The sequence below is a fragment of the Galleria mellonella genome, unplaced genomic scaffold (genome assembly GCF_026898425.1).
Source record: "Galleria mellonella isolate WM207_F2 unplaced genomic scaffold, CSIRO_AGI_GalMel_v1 utg90, whole genome shotgun sequence".
NCBI lineage: Eukaryota > Metazoa > Arthropoda > Insecta > Lepidoptera > Pyralidae > Galleria > Galleria mellonella.
In genome coordinates, this window is record NW_026442172.1 from 1,690,460 (window position 1) to 1,695,657 (window position 5,198).

A 5,198-nucleotide genomic window follows, 5' to 3' on the forward strand; every position below is an offset into this window, starting at 1 on the left:
ATTTTTACCCATATAAAGGCTTTTCTTTTATTTTTAATTACAAATCCTTGAATTTAAATAAATAAGTTAATAATTTAGGCATATTTTTTTCCAAAAGTAACATACATAAATAGGTAAACAGTCAATGATCATAATTTAAAATTTTGTTCCACAAAAACATTGACTTCAATCGTGGCAAAACCAGTTAATTTTAATATTTTATCTGAATTGAAACAGTTTTGATAAAATTTCTATTGAGCCAATCTGAAAGTAAATCTTTTCAATAGAAAAAACAATTTTCCAAATCTATTTATATACAACAAAATTCTGAGGTAACAAACATTAAAATAAAATATAACCGAATTGAGAACCTCCTTTTAAAGTCGATTGAAAAGTCTAAATAATGTATTCAGTAAAGCCCAATCACTTAGCATAAATACGTCATGTAACACATAAAAAATAGCCTGCGATAAACTTCCTTTTGGACTTAGTATTTAACATTAAGATATTTTTTTTAATTTGTTACTCAATCACGTTTAAACGTCTAATAGACTTAAATAAAATTTAGTATACATAATTTTTATTCTAATTCAGACTCATAATTCTGCGAACTAACACATGTTAAAAATTCAGAAATGGAAACAATTAATAAAAAATTTAAAAGATTCGAAATAAATATAAATTATTAATATCATGAACATGAAAAATTTCAAATACCCTACAATTAAAAGAAACTGTTTATAACTTAAGGGGTGCGTATAGAGTTGTCTTTTAACATATAAAAAGTCAATGAACTTCAGGTCACATAGAGTCGTTACTAATGGCAGTCTAAGAGAGGAAGCTATGATATTTTTGCTCAGTGTATAGCTGAATTACAATTATGATAAGTTTGCATGAACTAACGAATTTACACTAAAATTATTTTGAAACAATTTTTAAATATATCCAAGACCATTAATTAAATAGCTGACAATAAATACATCAATTTCGTCTTAAACTTTGAGATTCACACAATTTGAGAAACCCTGAACGTAAATGTACGTAATATTAATATCGGCCGCTCTCCCGCAGTCTTGTAGGTACCTACTTCGTTGCATCGAACCATCCGTTTATTTAATGTGGAAACATTTTAATTGAGCACTTTATATCTTTACGACATAATAATAAAGCAATAAATGGTACTAAATATGACGCCAGTACCTAGTATCCAATTTAACTTAATCTGCTTATCCATAAATGAGATATAAATAGCATAACTATAAGCAAAAAAAGATGGGCATCCATTATTGTACAGGAAGCCATTAAGACCAACAGACAGATATTTTTTTGTCTTATTTGTCTAGGAATGTTTACATATATTATTCTTTAATATATAGCGACTATTCGATTCACATAAATTAAATTCCAGTTTCTGAATATTAATTTCGTTTTATATAGTGCTAGTTTTGCACGTGGCTTTGTCTGTAGACCAGGATATATTAAATAAATATAATCATGCAAACAAATAATTTGACCCCACCATAAAACAGTCTGCTGATAATTTTAACAAAATTTAGTAACGTTAATTCTATTGAAACGGGCTATTTTAATAGAATTAACGTAACTAAGCACAGCAAATACAAAACTAAAGAGACAATACAAAATAGAAAAAAGATAGTTTAGTTAACTACAAAAATATTATTTACAAATGAAAGAAGAAGCCCCCACAATTAATTTTCTCTGCACTCCGGGAGACCATACTGAGTATTTACTTACACATCACTGCTTATTTAGAGCGCGCCAGAGACTGTATCCTCAGACTACTTTTTATAATAGAGTACGAATAATGCATGAATGGATAATAGTAAGGCATTCAGATAGGTACCTACCTATACCTTTCCGTAATGGAGAACAAAGCCCAACAGTGGAATGGCTCAGATTCTTCCATAGTTTTTATTTATTTTTTCTGTTATTTTTTCTTGCAGAGGAAAATATACTAAAAAATTAATAAAGACCTACATTTATTATAAGGATGGTCAATACAAAAAATATTAACATGATAACAAAACACAGCTATTTACTACTATGCATCGTAGATACATTATTTTTTTATGCAATGTAGAATGGCAAACAAGCCACGCGAAATCGCGGGTAAAGGCTAATTCTCTATTAAATTAATATAGAATCATTTTGTGGTAAAGTAAAACTGCAAAGAGAGTAATGACTATTCCCAGAAGAATGCAATTCAAAAATGCTTATATCTAAGTTCACTTGATTATTTTTTTTTTATTCCTTTCTTAATAATTAATAAAATTGGTTCAAAATTAGAGATGCAATTGACCATAAAAAATGAATGAATTAAGAAACTCCTTTATTTATAAATCGTTTCAAAAACGACAATAATGCAAGCAATTTATATAGTATTTAAATAACTTGTTCACGAAAATCCAGCTACAATAATGAACATAGATTTACAGTTATTTTGGTCCCATCGCACGAGCTTAACTGAGAAAATCGAGTCAGTAACATGGCGGAAGTAAAAGGCCGGAAGTGCGAGGACATCGTCGGATATCCTGTCTCCACATTTCCCCTCTTTCTCCCTTCTATCCGTGCTTCCCTCGGATTCGTATCCGGTCAGGGACTTCCGCGCTTAACTTTTGACGGCATTATCCTGAAAATAAAATACAGAATCAACTGCGGTTGTATTATTATAATATAGTAGTATAGCTCAACTATGGTTTGCTATAGACATATAAACCGTAACTGGACTACGATAAAAACACAATCAACTAGTTGTATTAAATATTATTTGAAATATAAATAATATGAGTCTTTACAAAATAAATAATTGACAAGCTACTAAAGTTGATCAATAAATTATTTTCATATAGAAGCGTTATCTATTTTTTCTTAATAATTTAATAATTACATTAATATCCTCCTTAAATAAAATCAGGTAAGTACATACTTAAACGAGTATTATGGTTTCATTTTACTTTTGAAAATAAATATCATACTGAAATATCTGTATAAGATTTTAATATTGGATCGTTCCTTTTATTTTACCGATATACAAAGTGGCAATAAAGTGCAATGCCATTAGCTTTCATTCAAACGTGTATACGTAACACGAGAATAATCCGCGTATCGGAGCGGCATCAGCCGTCGGAGCGCGGTTGCTGCCTCTACAAGTGGTGTAACCTGACCCTTAATGCCATAAAGCGTTGCCAGATTGGATATTTTCTCGCAATTCTGGGCAAAACTTTGTCTCTTGGAAAAATAGAATAGTTAATGAATTAAAAAAAAATGCTGTGTACAATTCTGGATAATTATTATGAATTTGATCGAATTTAAATGAAATGTGATAAACAGATAGGTTAAGTAATATATATGTATATAAACTTGTGATATACTCGTAAGATACTTTTTATATTTACATTACAGTAGACAGTACAATTATAAATCAATAAGTGTAGTATATGTACTACACTTATTGATTTATAATCGTATTAATTATGATAATTATAATCGTAAAAAGCTGGGTTTTTTTTTTTATTATTCATTTCGTCGCTCATCGTAGCATCATAGTGTAAAGACTTCATACTGTGGTTTATCTCCAATAGACTGTTATACCACATTCATTGCAAGGACTGTCACATTTGTATTCCACCAACCTCAAAACGTGGAAATTCTCAATTTTAGTATTCTGGATTTTACATTTTCTAAATATAATTATTATAAAAGAATCCATCCCTAAGCCGAAATCTTTGATCCAGTCTATTTAGTTCTCAACTAGCTATGCGCACCTCAAAATACAATTTATATCATTATGAAATACCAACCATACTCGTCAAGGATTAATAGTTGTTATCAATGTGACTTCAACGCAACCGTATTATGAAGACAAATTATCAATTTACAATTTTAATATCGATCTGATAATATTTAAACCACTGGGTGACTAATCTATCGAAAAAATATCTACATAAAGAGCAAGTCGACCATATGACTAAGTATGAAGATCAGCAATAGTACATTTCAATGAGATCATTCAACTCGCGTATCGGTGTCGATTACAAGATCTTACTGTCTGAAACCGATTTAGCATGAAAACATTTTGAGCATTACTCAGGTTTGGCATAAGGTTTTTCTTATTAAGAAATCCTTTATTATCACTTTGCAACTTGATACTTGCTCGGCAGCTGGCGCCTACCGCTTCCGTAGAATGGGTATGCATTCGATTCCAGTTGCGGAATTTGATATTTTGTTGATGGATGCGATATTTCGACATATCAGAGGAAAACGATCTTGTCTCGTGCGCAGCCGTTTTCTGTAACATTATAGGATTTGTGGTGTCAACACAATAGCGCGCTGGCAAAGATAGACAGCTTTAGATTGTCATCAATTATCATTAATGCTGATCATTTAAATCGCCTGTATATAATATTGCAGATGTTCGAGCCCATTTTAAGAATCATGGTTTTAAAGTAGTTATTCGCCTCTCATGTAATCCTGACGACTAAAAAATAATAACAATTATAGACATCTAGTTAATACTACCTGTGTTGCGAACTCCTTAGTTATTTTTAAAGATTTTATTTTTATTATTATTTTTTAAATTTCACTAAAATTCTCATCTCCCCTCTTAAGGAGAGGAGATGGCAACTAACCCCCGGCAGAAGCACAGTCGGCCGGGGTTCAGGGCCCCAGGGAGAGAAACCGGCGTACAATGCGGGCAGAATTTAAGAGCACCGCTTTCTGCATCTTTCCTGGGAGTGAGCCGCCTCGGAATCCCAACCGTCTGAGATGTTGTTCCAGACTGGTTGGGATAAGACCGTTCACCGACATAACGATTGGGATGATTTCGGTAGATGTCACCCCCCACATTTCGGTCACCTCGTGAGCCAGATCGAGATATTTTCTCTTCTTCTCGGTTTCGGCTTTCACGAGGTTCTCGTCATGCGGTATGGTGACATCCACCAAAAACACCCTCGAGAGTGCCCGATCCATCACCACGATATCAGGTTTGTTCGCAAGAACGGTCCTGTCCGTGATGATGGATCGGTAGCCTTACGCTGTCGCTTTCGAGGACCGGCTGGGGCTCGTACTTATAGTACGGCAACCTCTCATTCGCGAGGCCGTACTTCAGAGCTAGCTCTTGATGGAGTATTTTGGCTACCTGGTTGTGTTTGTGCAAGTACTATTATTATTATTATTATTATTACTTTTGTTTCCACCAA

General features: G+C 32.5%; 1 long non-coding RNA gene across 1 annotated transcript; it reads right to left on the reverse strand.

Moving 5' to 3' along the window:
* Positions 1-2,310: 2,310 nt before the first annotated feature.
* Positions 2,311-3,976, reverse strand: LOC128202356 (uncharacterized). Its single transcript, XR_008253738.1, has 2 exons — positions 3,801-3,976; positions 2,311-2,629 (listed from the first exon to the last, which is right to left on the reverse strand). It is a non-coding gene; the product is annotated as an uncharacterized LOC128202356 (long non-coding RNA).
* Positions 3,977-5,198: the final 1,222 nt, after the last annotated feature.